Source organism: Dermacentor andersoni, chromosome 6, assembly GCF_023375885.2.
Source record: "Dermacentor andersoni chromosome 6, qqDerAnde1_hic_scaffold, whole genome shotgun sequence".
NCBI lineage: Eukaryota > Metazoa > Arthropoda > Arachnida > Ixodida > Ixodidae > Dermacentor > Dermacentor andersoni.
Genome location: NC_092819.1, coordinates 92,846,859 through 92,864,772, shown reverse-complemented (window position 1 = coordinate 92,864,772; position 17,914 = coordinate 92,846,859). Strand labels below are relative to the sequence as shown.

Sequence of the window (17,914 nt, the reverse complement as noted above, 5' to 3'; positions counted from 1 at the left end):
ATTTACCTTTTGTATTAACTTTTCTTTTTCGGCGCTCCTCTGCCATCACGACATAGGGGTCAAAAGTGCACGCATTAGCATCGGAGCTTTTGGGGGAGGAGGAGACGCAGTCACTAAGCTCCGCATACGCTGAACAAACGAAGCAAAGAAACTATACAAGGGAGGAGGGATATAAATGACGGGCTCGGTAAACCGTCCATGCACTGCTGCACCGTTGAGGAATAAGAGAAACGCTGACCCTGCGAAATGCAAAGTTTCATACTTCAAATATATAAAACGTCGCCGGTTTGACTGGAAAGTTAACAAGCAAAACGGAGGGGAGCTCTGTATGCACAGGTCTTACCAACGTTAACGAGCTACCGCCACCTTGCTCGTTCGGTGCGGTTCATTTGCTTCCTGGTCGTTTACAAATGCCGCTGCCAATCGGTCAGGCGCCCCCTACCCCCTACCCCCCGCTGTTAGCGCCCGCGGAGTTTAGACTGAGCCTACTAGCTGGCCATGCCGGGGCTGCGTAAGCGACCGGGTTACGTCGGCACCTTTCATCGCCGAATTACTTTATTCCCACATGTATCAGTAAGATTAACTTGTGGATCAGGCGTTATCTTCACCGCTCTTGTTCAGACTATGTCGTCATCTGTATTCGAGGCGACAGAAGCAAGCATAACTTGGCCACTCGCTGTAATGCATCTAGTGACTCGTAAAAAAAAATACATATATATCCTCCCCACGCATGTAATAACTTCAGCATTTTGTTGTATACTTGTAAACTTACGTTAGTTTTTAAGTGCGCCACTATGATTCGAAGGCTGGCACGAGCGCGGAGCACTGAGTGAATTGCCAAGGTGTTAGCTCGCAGCTGATACACAGTCCAATGCTTCAGAGTATAGTTGTTGCAACAACATGTCGCACCCGCATATGGTTCAAACAGCATTCGAGGTGTCCAAGCGCAACAATAAATCACTGTAATGCTTCGCTCTTCAGACGAAACCGACAATTTACTTTTCTTTTTTACGGGAGTGTGAATTTTGCACGCTGGCGAATGTTATTAAGGAAAGGCTATCAGAATTATTCCAGGGATTGAACATTCAAAGTGCCCGCATGAAGCGCCAGTTATTCAGCGCCAAAATTTTTAGGGCTGTTTTGGAGAGGTCAAGGGACGAGCGATATAACGACCATAGAATGGAATGTCCTTTACCCATACCCTTGTGACCTTTTTCTGGTGTTTCCTATCCCGATTTAATGAAGTTTGATACGGCAAGTCTGGATATGGCATTCATACATCTGTCATTCCCATTCTGCCTGTTTTCTGAGAAACAACGGAAATGGTTATGTTAGGTTCAATAGCGTGAAGTATACATGGCCACAATTAGAAAAAAAAATGTACCTCACAACCGTTATTGTTATCTTTTTCTTTCTTTTCCCGCATGTTGTTTATTTTGCGAAAGTGCAATTTTTATTATGTAACAAGTAACTCGGGTCGTAGTACTATTGCAACGAATGGGATTGCTGCGTAGTACTCACCTCAACGCGTATACCTAAAGAAAGATAACTGTAAGGATATGCGATACATTTTACCGCCTTTCTTTCCTGACAACCGCTGAAAATAGTAATGACAATTCATGCGTCGACATATGTTCCTGACAAGATAAGTGTAGAGAGAAAGTCCAAAATACTATTGAAAAAAAAAACATCCCGCTATGCATTTGTTTATTTTTCACCTCCGTCTTTGCGTTATCAGCTTTTCGTCCAAACTACGTCAATTTCGCACGTTTCCCAGATTGTTTCCACAACCCATTTCAATGCGTCGTTGCGAAGCAGGCAGTATACAACAACGATTGCCACGCTAGGTCGGAACGTATAGGGTAATGAATTTCAAAGGAGTAAAAGAAAACGGTTGCGACGGAGACGTGCCTTACCGGCCGTATGGCGCAAATAGGCCGTTAAAGTCGATGGGCCGAAGTCGCCCGCTCCGCGGCTTCGGAGATGTGCCGCGCCGCCGATCACTGCATAACCGCGAGCTTCGAGCATTCTATGCGGCGGACGGTCCGATATGGGAAAAGCGGGCGATTTCGCACCGACGGCCCGTCGTATCAAGCACACTGAATATAAGGCTCATTTCCTCCGGCTTCCGTCTTATGTCCACACGCTTTTGTCATTTTTGTGTCAGCCCTAATTTTCTTGTTGGTGGTGGCGGTATTGTTGAATAAAGCATATAATGGTTCGGCGGATTTTCAATTTCTTTTTGACTATTACACGGTTATCGTTCGTAGGTGTGCAATCGTACTTTCCAACACTTCGTTTAACTTGTTTCTCAACAAACGCGCTTGTCCCACCGTTACATTTTCCCCGCAGTTTCTACAGGAGCTTCCACCGTGTGTTCAACCTGCGCCCGGTAAGACAAGTTAGGATTATCAATTTTAGGAAATACAGTTTGCTTACGTTTGCGTCAAAGCCGCTTGCGCCAAAATTTGTATACTTCGAGGCCGTGGCATTTTTTTACGTTGCTGCGAGAAATGGAATACATTGTTCGATGTGACAAGTGCGTTGTTTATTATTATTTCCCGCATAGGACATACATAATAAGAACGAGGACAAGCGTCTACTTGTTTTACAATTATTTGGGCCTACACAAACACACAGTTCATAGTATGCAAGCACTCGAACAATAATGGCCGAAATGTATGTCTCGTGTCACCACAGAATTCGGTGGTGGCTTAGTCCAAGCATCACTGGAGCATGACGAACGTCGTAGAGAGCGAAACCAAAATGGACAAGTTGGACATGAAGCGACACACGGGTCTATCTGTCATGTGTGAAATATCGTGCTGTAAAACGTTCGCATCCCCGTAATAGTGCTAATAAAGAAAGACGTTCACCGTGATTCAATAGCAACAGGCCCACCGACAATTCATAACGTCATAAGGATGGTTAAGTTCATAAATGTGTCTCGGGAGAATCCTCACCGGCAAGAGATCAGATGGTGCGGATGTGAAGCTTTGCAGACAGCAAGTGTGATCAGTGTCGACACTTCAAAGAGTGTGCGGTAAAATCTTGATGCCCGTAAACGACAAAGTTGCAACGAACTTTGGCACAGTGAGGGGGCAGTGTGAGAGCCCGTTCATTGCACCTTCTAAAACTAAAAGTCTTCATGCGAACCTTCACACACTTCAGTAATCATTCTGAAGGCCTTAGTAAAAGAATATCTTTTGGAAATCTTAGATTGCCTTTAGAGTGTCGCTCCTACCCGCCGTGGTTGCTCGGTGGCTATGGTGTTAGTCTGCTGAGCACGAGGTCGCGGGATCGAATCCCGCCCACGGCGGCCGCATTTCGATGGGACGAAATGCGAAAACACCCGCGTACTTAGATTTAGGTGCACGTTAAAGAGCCCCAGGTGGTCAAAATTTCCGGAGTCCTCCACTACGGCGTGCCTCATAATCAGAAAGTGGTTTTGACACGTAAAACCCCATAATTTAGTGTCGCTCCTAACAGCTGATGTTGTGTATGGTTATATAATAATAGTTTGCATGGATGTGGTGAAAACATTTTTGTTGTTGGCGCTGTTGTTCTTGCCGAACGAAACGCAAAAATCGGCAGCGGCAAAGAAAGCAAGAGGAGAGACAGCTTCATAGAGCTTCCACAAGGATAGCCTGCATGCACTAGTTGTCACCATAGGCCAGCAAGAGGGACAGCCAATGCTACTCAAGCTTGCTTGCCCCCTTGCAATAGGAACGCGTGTATTTGCGTACATCGCTTCCACATTAAGCTACTTCTAAATTATGCAGTAATTAGTAGTTTAGAATCACTGACAAAATTCGTTGCCCATATTTTGAATTCCACACACTTTGACCCGTCGACAAATCAATCAATCAATCAATCGATCAAATAAACATTCAATCATTTGATTGATTGATTGATTGATTGATTGATTGATTGATTGATTGATTGATTGATTGATTGATTGATTGATTGATTGATTGATTGATTGATTGATTTTTGAAGTCAGTCCACTAGTTGACAGATCGGTTGATTGATATATCGGAAAATTGTTCGGTTTCGTAGTCAGTCACTCACCCGTTTCTTCTATTCGCCAGTGCAGCATTACAAAATTCTGTAATACACGTGTCCCAAACTTGAGTCAGCGAATTGCAGGAAATGTTTTCAATGCTTCGCTAAAACGGGGTTGGGGAAAGGGGGAGGCAGATCATAGCATTTAGCACCCTCTGCACCCACAAGGATGATGATAATGATTTTATTAAGGGATGGCTCGAACGCTGCACAATAAAGAAAACAGGGGGTATCTATCTACTCGTTCCTGCTTCAAAACACAAGCATAGCCCGTCGGCACGCGCGTTCATTCGACTCTGGCGCAAGCGGGCCGCCGCGCTGCAAAATCTTGCTCCCCGGGCCCGTTTATCTTCGAGCGCGAGCTGGCAAACGAGCCAGAAAGACGCCGTTCCGGGGTCCGCCCATCCGCGGAACAAAGGCGCGATCCTGACCGAACGTTCACGGGACGGTGTCGAACGCAGGCCATTCCTGTTCCTCTCCGCAGCGTTAAGGGTGCCTCTCGCATCGCAGCGTCTCACCGCCGCTACGCGGCGTTAGGTTCGCTTTGTGCGTCAACTTTCGTTTCGTCGGGAAAGCGGTTTCGCGGGCAATCGCTATTTCTCACCGCGCGTTGTCGAGCTCCTCACGGGCCATTGTGTCGACGCTTTCAACGTCTGGGTCAGGGCGGGATGATGCACGGCTTTGCTGCAAGCACTGGCAGAAGGCAACGTAGAGATATTTTCTTTCGTTCCGTTGTCGGCACCATTTCCCAGTTATCGCCGGCACAGCTCCGATACCCAGCGTCTTGTGCGCTGTGCTTTTCTATTCCACCAAACACCGGATGGCTTCGACTCTTCTTTATTTCTTTTTCCGCCCTAATGCTCCGAACAGTCAGGGTGGAGAAACGTTGGGGCGTAAACGCGCCGTACACCGTGAAATGAATCGAGAGATAGGGGCGACAAAGAATGCTGAGATTCCCCAGGCTGCATGACGAAGATCAAACATTACCGGTACTCGCAGGATATTTCCATTGAAAATTGCCAGGGGATTATGCGATCCACTATCCTGTCATAGCCTTATCTAGAGTGTACTGGCTACTTGGCCAGTCATATTTTACTGCCGCTTGGTGGCAAGCGTATTTTACATTGCCAGAGACAAAAAAAAAGAAAACATTACGAATCAGCACACCCAGTACTGCACAACGTTGAAGACGGAAATTCACTTTCTTTTTACCGACTAAAAAAATAATAAGGTGTCTAAAATGACAGATTGCCTGACGGCTGTTTCATCCTTTGAATGACATGGCTAAGGTGGAGTCGAGCTTATCGGGTAAGCTGGCTGCCGCAAGGGAGCGAAAAACCTTGCCACGGCATCACAAGAAGTTACTCTCTGCTGGAGCATTTATCACGCGTGTATGCTTGGATGTAGCTACGATGAGATAAACGGGAACAAGGTGAAAGCAGGAGCCAACGTTTCGACGAGTGGACTTGTATATTTCAAGGCGGCAACACTGATGCCTTCAACATTCGAATCCGGCAACATGTGTGGATTTATTTACCAGTTGCTTTCACCCAAAAAAGATCACGTACTCGTGATGGCTATGGCAGAAAGGATGTTCCACATCCACTGCCAATGTTTGTGAGTTGTGGCGCTGGTTAACACTCCCAGGTTTAATTCTAGTAGTAAAAACATAATATGCCCCAGAAAGTGGGTAGCAATACCCACTTTCAATCATTCAATTCAATCATTAAGTACAAGCAATTTCCCCTACGTTATCCTTGGTGTCTTTGTTTGTTGGCTTGTTATGATATGATTAATAAAAATAGGGCTCCTCGGCTCCCTTTCTTCTCGGCCCCTTCTTGTCAGAGAGCCTCACTCAGAGAGCCTTCGACTAAGCTTTCAGCTTCATTGGCCGCTTTCTCGAGAGCAGCAATGAAGACAAACTGAAGTCATGAACCTTTCCGCTTGGTATATAGCGATATTGGAGCAGTAATGCTCATTGTAATAGTAATTTCGGGTTTCATAGTTAATATTGATTATGGATAGAAACTGAACATTTCTGTTTCTGCGAATAAAAAAGCGCAACGAAAAAGAAGACGAATGTTCCGGGAATATGCAGATCCATCGAGCATCTTTGAATCCGTGTGAAGCGAAGGTTTCGTGTACCGGTTAATCGAATGTTATAAATTTGCCTGTTTTATTCCTGCGTCTCTGGCGTAAAGAAAACTGGCACGTGCGCATGTGCCCCCGCGCGCCTGTGCCACGCAATGTGACACCATCGGCGATCATCTCAAAGAGCCCGTTGGCGTTGTCACGATAAATGTACACGCGCCAATGTAGCCTAATGATTAGAGCGGGGTACCCGCGGTTCAGTCCCACCGTTAGACATGTAATTCATTTTTACAACGAAGCTGTACCTCTAACCCCCGATGCATTTGTCGCGTCCGTGGGCAAAACTAACTTCTTTCGTGGACCGATCCCGGAGGTAGTGCAATAGCAGGCTAAAATTAAAGCGAAAAGTGAATGTCCTTTCGAATCACACATGCAGTGCAAGCCACATAGGTCGTTTCGATAAAGAAAAGCACAAAACACCTGTCGTGTCGACGTGATGGATGATGAGGCGGTCGTTAACAATGGGAAGCTCAGAATGATTGATAACGACATCCGCTTGTAACAAGGGGCGTGAAGTCAATACCCATATAAAATATAAGCTAAAGTGCAGGCTTGGGACAGCACAGTTTGTAACGCAGGACGTGACGTCACCACATTACAAATGCATGAAGAGGGCCCGGTGAGTAAGGCACTGTATTTGTGTTGTGACAGTGCTATGGGAAGGCCACGTATATAGTGAGCACTCTTGAAGAGCAGCGGGCATATACGAGGAGCGGCGAAGAGCACAGAGAACACAATGCGAACGACGGCGTCGTGCTGGTGCCAGGGATGAACATCGTGTCCAAAACGCTCAGCGCAAGCGCGGTTGGATGATGATGAATATCGTGAAGCCGAAAACGTGGCCAGGCGACCAAGGTACAATGCAATCAACCGTTTCGAGATTGCCAATTCTAAATTTAAGAAGAAATTTCTCGACGCAGAATTTGGACGTGGTCGTTCCGTGTGTGATCGACTGGGGTTCCAGGTTAAGTGCATTTCGTTTGTCTCTGGTCCACTCTTTGCAGGTACATGAAGTAGAGGCGCAAGCCAAGTCGCAGTGCTTTGAAATGTCTTCAACGGCCCGCGACTTTGCTTGCGCCGCTACTTCATGCACCTGCAAAGAGTGGACTAGAGACAAACGAAATGCGCTTGACCTGCCACCATAGTCGATCATGCACGGAACAACTAAGTCCAAATTCTGCGTCGAGAAATTTCTAGCATGTAAAGTGCATGTGAGTGCCGCCATGTGAATAATTTCAAGCCACGTCGCAATGAGTAATCGTTCTAGGTGTCGTTTACAGCTTCACCGTCCAACCACCTTCACAGCGTGGGTTAGAGCCCCCTCCCCCTCCTTTTTTTTTCTTCAAGTGTGAGCTACTTTCCGATAGCAGCAGCACCCAGCACTCGCGGTCAGGAAAGTCCAGGATGGTCTGGAAAGAAAGCTCCCGTTTAAAAAGGCAGAATTCATTCCGAAAGATATTGTACCGCTACATCATATTACTTACGCAGCGCCTATGCGTTTAGGCTTGTTTTATTGCGCTAGCAATTATAAGGACATCTCAAGCGAATTTTTGCCGTCGTCGGTGTCGTGGGGATCCGCATATATTTAGGTATATGTATGCTATATGCCATGCCATGCCATATGACACGCGGTATATGCGGGTTATATCGCCACACCATTCAATTTCTAAAGTTGTTCATAGCAGGTCTTACATTCTTGACAAAATTATTCCTCAGAATTTTGAGAATGGTAGCCCAGAAACAAATATTACGAAACAAAACAACGACAGCGCATGTCTTTTATCTTACATGTTCTCGGACATAAATATGAAAAGTGCGAAACAATAACAGAGCTCAAACCTGAAACTGATGCAACTTTATTGCTGTGTACTACCTCTGGGATCGGCCCAGGAAAGAGGTTTCGAACATATCCGATACGGAAAAGTGTTGATGAAGTCGCTAAAAAGACGTTGGCTTTAATAAATGCACATAAATTAAATTGTCCGATGTCAGGATTCAAACAGGGGATTCCTAGCCAAACAGCTCGTTTTTACTAAGTCAGCTTACGTTTACTTCAATTCATAGGCTGCCACTACAGCAACGAGTCTTACATTTCGTTTAATATTCTAACATATTGCTATTACATTCGTTGCTTCACCCATACTGGAAAAACCATGAAAATTTTCTTTGCAAGAAATGAGAGCGCTGAAGCCGCAGTTATACTTTCTGGATTCAGTTCAACGAAATACGCCACAGGAGTTATACCAAGTGGCTTCTCCACCACCAACTACCACTCCTCGGGCTGTACTACACCTCGGACACACAGCATCACGTGGTGTGCTTGCGCCGCGCGCAATGTCGAAGCACCTACTTCTTGCGTTTCTTGTCCTTGTCTCCGAAACAAGTATCGGCTCTCTACTGAAACCGAGTCAATTCGCGGCGCCGTCTGTATTGCCATCAAATGGCGCAGAATGTTTTGCTAACTGCCAGTCTCGACAATCTAAACGGCCTTATTCGTTATTTGCGTGCTTTTCCCAACGCACCTTATCCATTTCTTCCAATGAGCGTTAGTTCTTCACAGAGGGTTTGAATTAATTATCAGAGCTGGACGTTCGTGACATCGAGCTAATAAAAACCTGTTAACGCAGCCCTGGGGTGCACTCATTTGTGTATATTAGTCCTCGCGGCTTCTCTGCAGTGCACCCAGTGCAGTTCATTGCCTCGTGCTTTGAGGTCGAGATCTCCCTGCAAGATAGTGCTTTAAAGGACGGTTCGTTAGCAGTAAGCTATTAGTAGTTACGAATTGCAGGTCCACATGCCCAATGTGGTATAGTTAACGCGTACGCCACTGTAAACTGTTTCGCGAGCGGTTTAGATATTGCAGTAGCAGCTATCTCTCGTCGAAGCCATTACGACCAGACGGCGGGAAGCTGGATATTTGGAGAAAAATAAAGAAGGCTAACTGCTAACCGCCATCTGCTGCGGCATTTAAATGGTTTCACAAAATAAATATCCAGCCAGAGGTTCATTTGGCTTCGCATTAATCAACTCGGGAAAGAATAACAAGAACATCGATGTAGAGAACGGGGGAGGGGGGCGGCATAAATCTATCGCGCAGCAGGCAGCAGTCAAAAATGGGGGAATAAGGAGAAATGTTTGTGCGCAACAATAAGATAAGCCTAATGGTGGTCGTTCCACGGATGAAAATGTTAAAGTGGTAGGAGAGGATATTAAGCTGCAATCGCGGGGCTTTCGCCCGGCCCCTGGTTGTGATTTGTTTCCTCAGCCTTTCTTGTTTCTTCTTCGTCTGGCTAATAAAACTTTATCTTGCGATCTATTCCAGTGAATTCCCTTTTTGGTCAGGGAGTTAAAAGGTAAAGATATTATGGTGCTTTTACGAAACGCTCTACGGCAAAGCAACCAGGCACGGGGGAAACGTATAGAACCTACTCTTCTTTAGAAAGTGTAGCAAGGCTCTGGTGGCGGGAGTCCATCGAGTCGATGGGTCGAAAGCGTTTTCTTCCGTGAACGCTCTGGTAAGCCAGCTGAAACTGGCAAACAAAGCCTGGCTTTCGCCATCAAAGGAAGAGAAGTAAATACGGGCTTGTACTGCAACCTGGTAGCAATCGCAAAAGTTGCACGAGGCAATGTCCATCATGCCGATGCGAAAACAGTGTCGAAACAACGCCGATGCAGAAAACGCCTGATGTATTCTTGTTTCAGCCGCCGAAATTTACTAACGTGCGCTGGAGATCCACTGCCTTTGCAACATTACATGCTCCGAAAGGCCAACATTCGGGGCGCTAATTCGTCAACTGATAAGCGTTCAAGCAACAGTAGCTCTTACAGTTCACCAGCGCTTTGCAGGGCTCTCAAGAGCTGCGAGCTTGCTCACTTGAGTGAATCGGCGGTAGCGAATGGGCACTTCATTTACATATACCACAGACCCTTTCCGGGTCAAAGCAAGAGTGGGTACATCAGTGAGTATCAAAACAGTACAAAGCATAAAAAATTAAACAACACAAACGCAATCACTGTAAATATGCAAACGCTATAGAAATAGTATTAATGCAACAAAGAAACAAGAAAAAGAAACACTCAGTTAGTCGGGAATGTAAACTATTAAATCTCGGAAAATGTCATTGTCTCTATGTTTTTTTTTTTTTCTTTTTTACAAATGAATCAGGTGTCGTGCAATTCGCTACAGTGCTCGGTAATTTGTTCCAATAAAATGAGGCTTGGGGAAATAACGAATATTTACGGGAGTTTACTAAATGGTTGGCGCACGGTTTCACAGTGGTTAGATCTGGTCGAGTGGTTAAAGGGGTCTTGCAAGTATCGAGAACAAGGAATATTGTAATGCCCATGGTAGAGAAAGGATATAAATTTAAGTTTAGAAATTATTCTGCGGTTTCTTAGTGGTTGAAGATTTGCCGTCTTTATTAGGCTAGTTGCGCTACCGTATGGTGAGTAGTCCAAGTAGATGAAGTATGCTACTAATTTCTGGATATTTTCGATTTGGTCAGTTAAGTATTTTTTAAATGGGTCCCATATTATGTCTGCATGTTCTAATGCCGGTCTTACCAATGTCTTGTAGGCATTCAGTTTAACTGATGATGGTGCATTACGCAGTCGTCTTTTAAGGAAGGACAGTTTTCTACGAGCTCGCTCACAACTTAACGTAATCTGTGGTTCCCAGTTCAGATCACTTGTCAGTGTGACTCCTAAATATTTCACCTCATCGTACATGGCAATTTCAGTTCCGTCCAGTTTGTAAGTAAAGTTACATGGTTCTTTTTTATTGGTGACTTCAGAACATTTCGTTTTTATTGGCATTAAGCTAGATACCCAATTTCAAACTCCATGCTTGTATGTTTATTAGGGAATATTTAAGTGTAATTAGATCATCCCAATTTTTTACACTTGTGTGCACTACACAGTCGACTACAAGAATACGTATTTACGTGGGTGATTGAATGCAAAATTGGATATCATTAATGTAAAGAAGGAATAAAACGGGTGCTAAAATCGAGCCTTGGGGTACTCCCCAGTACACGTCTAAGTATTCTCAAACAGTGTTGTTTATGACAACGCACTGTTTTCGGTGTTGTAAGAAGCGGGAGATCCACGATATAATTTGACTGTCGATTTTGAAAGCCGCAATGTTTTGTATTAAGTCATAGTGCGGAACTAAGTCTAAAGCTTTCGAGAAGTCAAGGAAGACTGCCTCAATCTGATCCCCTTTGTTAATTGCTTCAAAGAAGTCATGGGTTACCTCCGCTAGTTGTGTTGTGGTTGAGAGACCTGATCGGAAGCCATGTTATTGACCGAAAAGGAGATTGTTAGTTTCCAGGTGAGTTATAATAGCTGTAAAGATTTTATGTTCGAATAATTTACAACACGTACTTGTCAATGAGACGGGGCGATAGTAGTTCGAGTTTAGAGCCTGACTTGTGCATAGGAATAACTTTTGCATGACGCCAGTCTTCTGGAATTTCTAATGTTTCTAAGGAAGCTTCATAAATTTTGTGCAAATACAATGGCACTGCATTAGCATATCGGTTTAAAAAAGCGTTTGAAATGTCGTTCAGGACCAGAGCATTTCTTCACATCGTGGTTTCGTAAGAGACATAAAACTCCCTGTTGACTTATATTTAGACTAGGCATCCCTTGTTCGCACGAGTTAGGAGACATCGGAGCGTTCGTAACTTCTTTTGTAAAGACGGACTGGCAAAAGGTGTTAAATGCTGTGCCAATGGATTCAGGATCCGAGACTATTTGCTTCGAAGAAGTAATTTGTGTTATGAAAGCTTTTTCGTTAGATAGGTATCGCCGGAACTTATGTGGATTGTTGTGCATAAATGATGGAAGAGTAGTGTTATGAAATCGGCATTTGGCTTCTCGAACCCTTTCGTGCATGCTGTTGATAAGTCTGTCGAGATCTTGCATCACGCCTGCTTTACGCCTGCGCTTAATTTTTCGTTTCAGTTGAATTATATCACGCGTGACCCACGGATAATGCCTGTCAGTGCGTTTTTCTTTTTTCGAGACGGAATAAAATTCCTTTCGCAGAAATGTACAAGATTCTTAAATCGTGACCACATTTGGTGTACGTAGTTTGTAGCGTTAAGTTGGGTGAGGTTGGATTCCAAAGCGTCTAGCACCGCGTCATCGACTGCGCGTGCGTAGTGCCTGATATGTACGTACAAACGATTGTTTGAAAGGCGCACTTGTTGTTTTGATAGGACAATCCATTGAAAGCAACTTGTGATCAAAAGTGCATTTATCTAGTGCGATAGTGCACCCTTCCAGTGCATTGCTCACGAACATGGGGTCAAGAAGAGGAGAGGAAGTAGCAGCAATTCGAGTGTCAGCGCAGACCAATTGACGCTGACTTGCAGCGAAGCACAGTCGCCGAGAACGTTATGAACTCAGAGATGTTGCAGTGCTAGTGGTTTTGCATATACCCATCTATAGGGAGGTCAGACGTAATAATAATTAACGGACAACGATTTCAAAGCTACAAGTTGCATGGAGGATTAACTCAAACGCGCCATCAGCGAACTTGTGACCCTGGTGCAACGAGTTTGCTACATCGTTCCAACATGTGGCCCTTTCATTCGCGAAATCGTTCCCGCTGTCCTACATCTCTTAACCTCTGGTCTCGCGAGTTGTCCTTCGTAGTTTAGCCTCTGGTGGTGCCTTCGACGAATGTGAATGGGGCCGGCGCTGTGTCTGGAAAGATTAATTACGCCTGACGTATTCGGGGCCTGCGATTAATCACTTCGGTCTTCTTTACGTCAACATTTCCTACGCTATCGCGTATATATATATATATATATATATATATATATATATATATATATATATATATGTGTGTGTGTGTGTGTGTGTGTGTGTGTGTGTGTGTGTGTGTGTGTGTGTGTGTGTGTGTGTGTGTGTGTGTGTGTGTGTGTGTGTGTGTGTGTGTGCGTGTGCGTGTGCGTGTGCGTGTGCGTGTGTGTGTGTCGACTTCGAGTTGGACACACGCATCTGACGCACAATTCCCTCCGCCGAAAAGAAAACCCATCAAGTTGCGAAAAATGCCGTGAACCTCTTACAGTCATGCACATTCTAATAACATGTCCATACATCGATAAACAGAGACTGAAGTTTTTACACAGCCTGTATAATTTGCGCACTCCATTACACCATGCCCTATTACTAGCAGATGACCCCCTAGTGCCATTTACTAACCTGTTCGGCTTTTTAGATAAAACTGGTTATTTACACCGACTATAATGTAATGCAGGTTTACCCGCTCCAACCTTGTTTCATTTGGTTTTGTGACTGGCGCAGCATGGCCTTAGTTGCCTTTGTGCCATTAAACCTAAACTAACAAACAAACAAACGAACGAAAAGACACACACACACACACACACACATATATATATATATATATATATATATATATATATATATATATATATATATATATATATATATATATATATATATATATATATATATATATATACATATATTACTGCCAGCTTGTTCAAATCGGTGTTACGAGAGGAATGCAGTTACATTTAAAGTTTCCTGCATACAGTGGGTTTGCTCTTTGTTGTTAATGGACCATGGTAAAAAATCCTACCAAGTGGTCATCTATCTCAAGCCGCAGCTTCGACACTAACCCTACAGATAACATTAAATCAATTAATCAAAATAAACATATCGTAAAGCCCTGTCTCTCTCTCTCAGTCACATAACATATAATGAAATTTTCTGACACTTCTCAGCAAAAGCGAAGACGAGCAGAGATGTGCATTTTTTTTTCTCCTGGAACATGCTGCACAGCTACTCTTATTATTCATAATACAATGAAGAGATGATGCGAAGGTGTTGCACGAAGCATCTGGGTGAGACAACTACAACTGAATGTGGTCGTCTGACAAATACAAAGCAAATAGTCATGGCGTTTAAGTCGTATTGATACCGTATGTCAATAACATGAAGCAGTGTGCTCGAAGTCTAGGAATTCTCAAGTTTGTCGAAAACTTCTGATAAGAATCTTGCGGAGGCGGCTGGAAGACGTAACCGCGGTGGCCACGGTCTACCGACGGTCGCGGCTCACTGCCACATACTTATTTCGGCACGGGGCTTGAGATGAGTGAATTATTAGGACAAATGTCCACAGCCTGTGTCAGCACCTCCGTAACTATAAGGGGCACTGAAATGGTCAGTTCCAGTGATGCATGGTCGTCGACTGCTTCCCTGGTGTCGCTGATACTTGTAGGGAGTGAATGCTCCCGTGTTTTGTTTCCGACAAGCAGCTAGGGCTCGGAAACTCATTGTGCGAGTGGGTAAAGGCGTAACTTTCCTCGCGGCATTTCTTGGTGTCATTCCTGGTGGCGTACATCACTTTATACGACGTCCACGTGCGACATAAATGTCATGCAGCCCTTGGACGCGACACACTGCAAGTATAGAGAGACAGCGCTGTGCATTGGAAGACTACGTCCCCCAACGTGCCTTCCTTTCTTGTAAACATTCGCTGTGCTCACAATAAGTTCCGCGCAGAATATTGCAGAATAATCTGTCGCTTTATTCTGTGGATTACACAAGCAAGTTGGTAATTGAAAACCTCTGAAGCTGCCTGCCGTACAATGGCAAACGAAAAAAAGGGAAGGCTACAGGGGAATTTTCGTTCGGTACAAAGCACTCGAAACGCGATTAACATTCTTTTTTTTTTTTTTTGAACGATTTCTCAAAAACAGGCTATTACTCAAAGTACTGTCTTAGGTCAAAACGTCTGCCTTATATAATTTATTCAATACATATAAGGTAGACGTTAGGGCTCGGAGATGTGGTCGCCCCCTCCCACGCAGGTGGGAGGGCGCGAACACCTGCGTGGGAGGGGGCAATTTAACAAATTATATAAGGAAGACGTTTCGACCTAAGACAGCACTCTGAGTAGTTTGATCGAAAGTCTGGTCACCCCCACCCACGCAGGTGGGAGGGGGCGACCACATCGGCACGCTTTCGCCTCCGACAATTCCGACCTGTTCTTGCACGTGGTCGTATCATCACTGTCCGTGCACTGGACAGTATGTTTCACAGCGCCGAATGTTCTTTGCAATTTTCCCCTGTGGCTCCTCGTTTTGCCTTAATATTCTCTTGACTCTTTAAACCGAATTCGGTTCACTTCGTGTTCTGGGCTAGATACCAATAACCATCGACCGTTCCACTTAGGGCTCCCCGCGTCCGAGTCAGTATGCCTTAGAGTCAGGAATTTCACTTGACTTGATGACGTAATGTCTGGCTCACTTTTTCTTTTTAATATATTTTTCAACGTAACTTCACCACCGTTACCATTAGGCGTGAAATATCAATGCTTTAAGCGATGTGACCGGTGATGTTTATATATCTCCTTTCGTGGTCAGCTCAAGGTAAATATACCTGGTAGCGAAGATTCCATGGGAGCCCATACGTTCAAAACATGGCGGTTAATTGGCGGTTCATGGGGCTTAGCGCCATCTGTATTTGGTGGGAACACTTCCGGCAGAAGAAAAAATAATGTGGCGCCATATTTGTTAAAAGCTAAAGTGACGTCATTTTCCTTTCGTAGGCGCGAAATTTGTTTTGTTGTCCTGCCTTTGGAGCTATATATTCAAGTGCCCCGCCATTCGACTTGATGGGCGTTTCGAGCTTTCAGCGCGGAAAGCGATGCAGGAAAAGGCCAGCCGTAGGGTTGTCAAAATCGCACCCCTGCACAGAACATACTTTCTTTGGAGGCCGACGAAAGCTTTAGGTGTAGAGTGCTGATCGTATCGTCGGATGCCAAGCCCGTCGGCCAGCGCAGTCGCACGAAAACAACCTCACAGTTATCTGGTGGTCTAACTCCGTACTTTTGACTGAACAGGTTAAGAAGCGATGAAGCTACCCGCGTCACCAAATTCAGACAAACTTCGACAAGCAAAAAAACAAAAGAAACACACAACCTGTGAGGGGGGCGCATTTCAACAGGTAATGTTTACGAGCGCGCCTTTCTGCACATTTCAAGAGCTGCATTGCATTGCGAGTGATAACGGCGTCAACGCCCCCTGTAACGATGGGCGCTGAAAAGAAATGTATTTATTAATAATAATAAAATTACATATACTTGTATTTTCTTAACTCGTCACGAATATATAAGATTGACCAGGAATATTATTTTCGTTGAATGAATCTGTGTCTCTCTTGAATAAAAAAAAAGCGCTTTTTTCTTTCCCAATGTTTGTTCCCTCCAAACATAGTCGCGCTTCAATCGCTGCTCCCATAACCCCCCATGCTGATGTCGGTGACAATTTGTACTGAACCGCTTTTCGCCAGAAACTTCGCGACCTATTTGGATCGACCTTGGTCAGCTTACCAAAAAAACAAAACAAAAAAAAAACACACCTTCGCTCTGTGCTCAGTTTAGTGCGACCTGGAACTGCTTTCACTAAAATCGTTTGTTGCATGTATGTTCCCTGTATCTCCTATATGCGCTACGTAGGCCGTACAATAGGTTATGTGAGCCAATCGGCGATGGAGGCCGTACGTTGCCGGTAGCTCATTGTACATTACAGAGTGGGACTCAATGAAAATTCATAGAACACCAGCATACATTCATTAATTTATTGTTTATTTATATCAGGACAATGCTATGTCCATCGGCATTTTCTTATGTGATTGCCACCATTATTAGCACCTTGGTCATGGAGTAGCCGGAAGCCCACACTTCCAACCTCTCCACGCTACCCCCTACTACAACACATCTTGGTTAGGAACTACCCGTAATCTAGTTTATTGCATATCACAGGTAGCCTATTCTGTCTTCTTTTAAAACGCCTAATTCCTTCTTGAATCGAAACTCATTAAAAATGTGCAATCTACTTCATAGCGACCATTACTGCTGATGTCTTTGGATGTGGTCTAATGAGCTCCTCATTCAACCGCCCGCCCCCTTCCCGGCCGGTTTCTATTTTTTGCGCGTACGTCTGAGCTAAAGGACTTCCGCTGTTCACAAGCAACGAATAAAAGGAACAAGGCAGGTGGCAGTGTGGACTCAGAGTGGGCGGGGCCAACAGACCCGGTTGGGCGGGCAGTGGTTGCAGACAAGCGGAAGCACGAGCGCGGATGGGCAGCGACAAGCCGAAAGCGTATCCAACAAATGCCCCCATCGTCGAGGGGACTTATTTCGGCGCCCTCAAAGAGCGCGCGGAGCACCCCACGAACTCGCGTCGTCGCGACTCCATTATCGGCGTCGCCGATAGAGGCCCGCGCCGCGGCAGTTTAATGGACCCGGCGGCCTTCGCCATTTTTCAACTCATCTCGTCATCTTTCACGGCTCTTTCCTCCACCTCTCCCTCTCTCTCAATCTCTCTCTCTCTCTCCTGTGTTCAACGTTACCCTCTCAGTTCATGTCCTCAAATGACGCACCGCTTTCTCTTTTGTGTGGCCCTTTATTTGCTCGAACCTATCGAAAAAGGTTCTTCGACGAGGTTGTAAATTGTTCGCCGCCTCCTCCTGTCGCTCCTCTTTTGTCTCCGCCTCCAGAGACAACGCGCTTTGGGTTGCAGTAGCATTGTCTCGAATCACCCATTACGAGAATTTCTGTTCTCCCGTACTAACCGCCCCCCCTCCCCCCATCGCCCCTCTCCCGGCCTCGCCTCGTCCTTCTCACCTCTCCCTCTTTCGCTCTCTCCATCGCTCT

The 17,914-nt window shown here is 45.1% G+C and overlaps 2 protein-coding genes across 6 annotated transcripts in view; one reads left to right on the top strand and one right to left on the bottom strand.

Annotated features, from left to right (window-relative positions):
• The window catches only part of LOC126522597 (hepatocyte growth factor receptor-like), a 566,006-nt gene that overhangs the window by 316,602 nt on the left and 231,490 nt on the right, over positions 1 to 17,914 (bottom strand). The window lies entirely within an intron of this gene.
• Positions 1 to 17,914, top strand: part of LOC126522595 (monocarboxylate transporter 10-like) — a 286,846-nt gene that overhangs the window by 202,407 nt on the left and 66,525 nt on the right. The gene's annotated exons all lie outside the window — the stretch shown is intronic.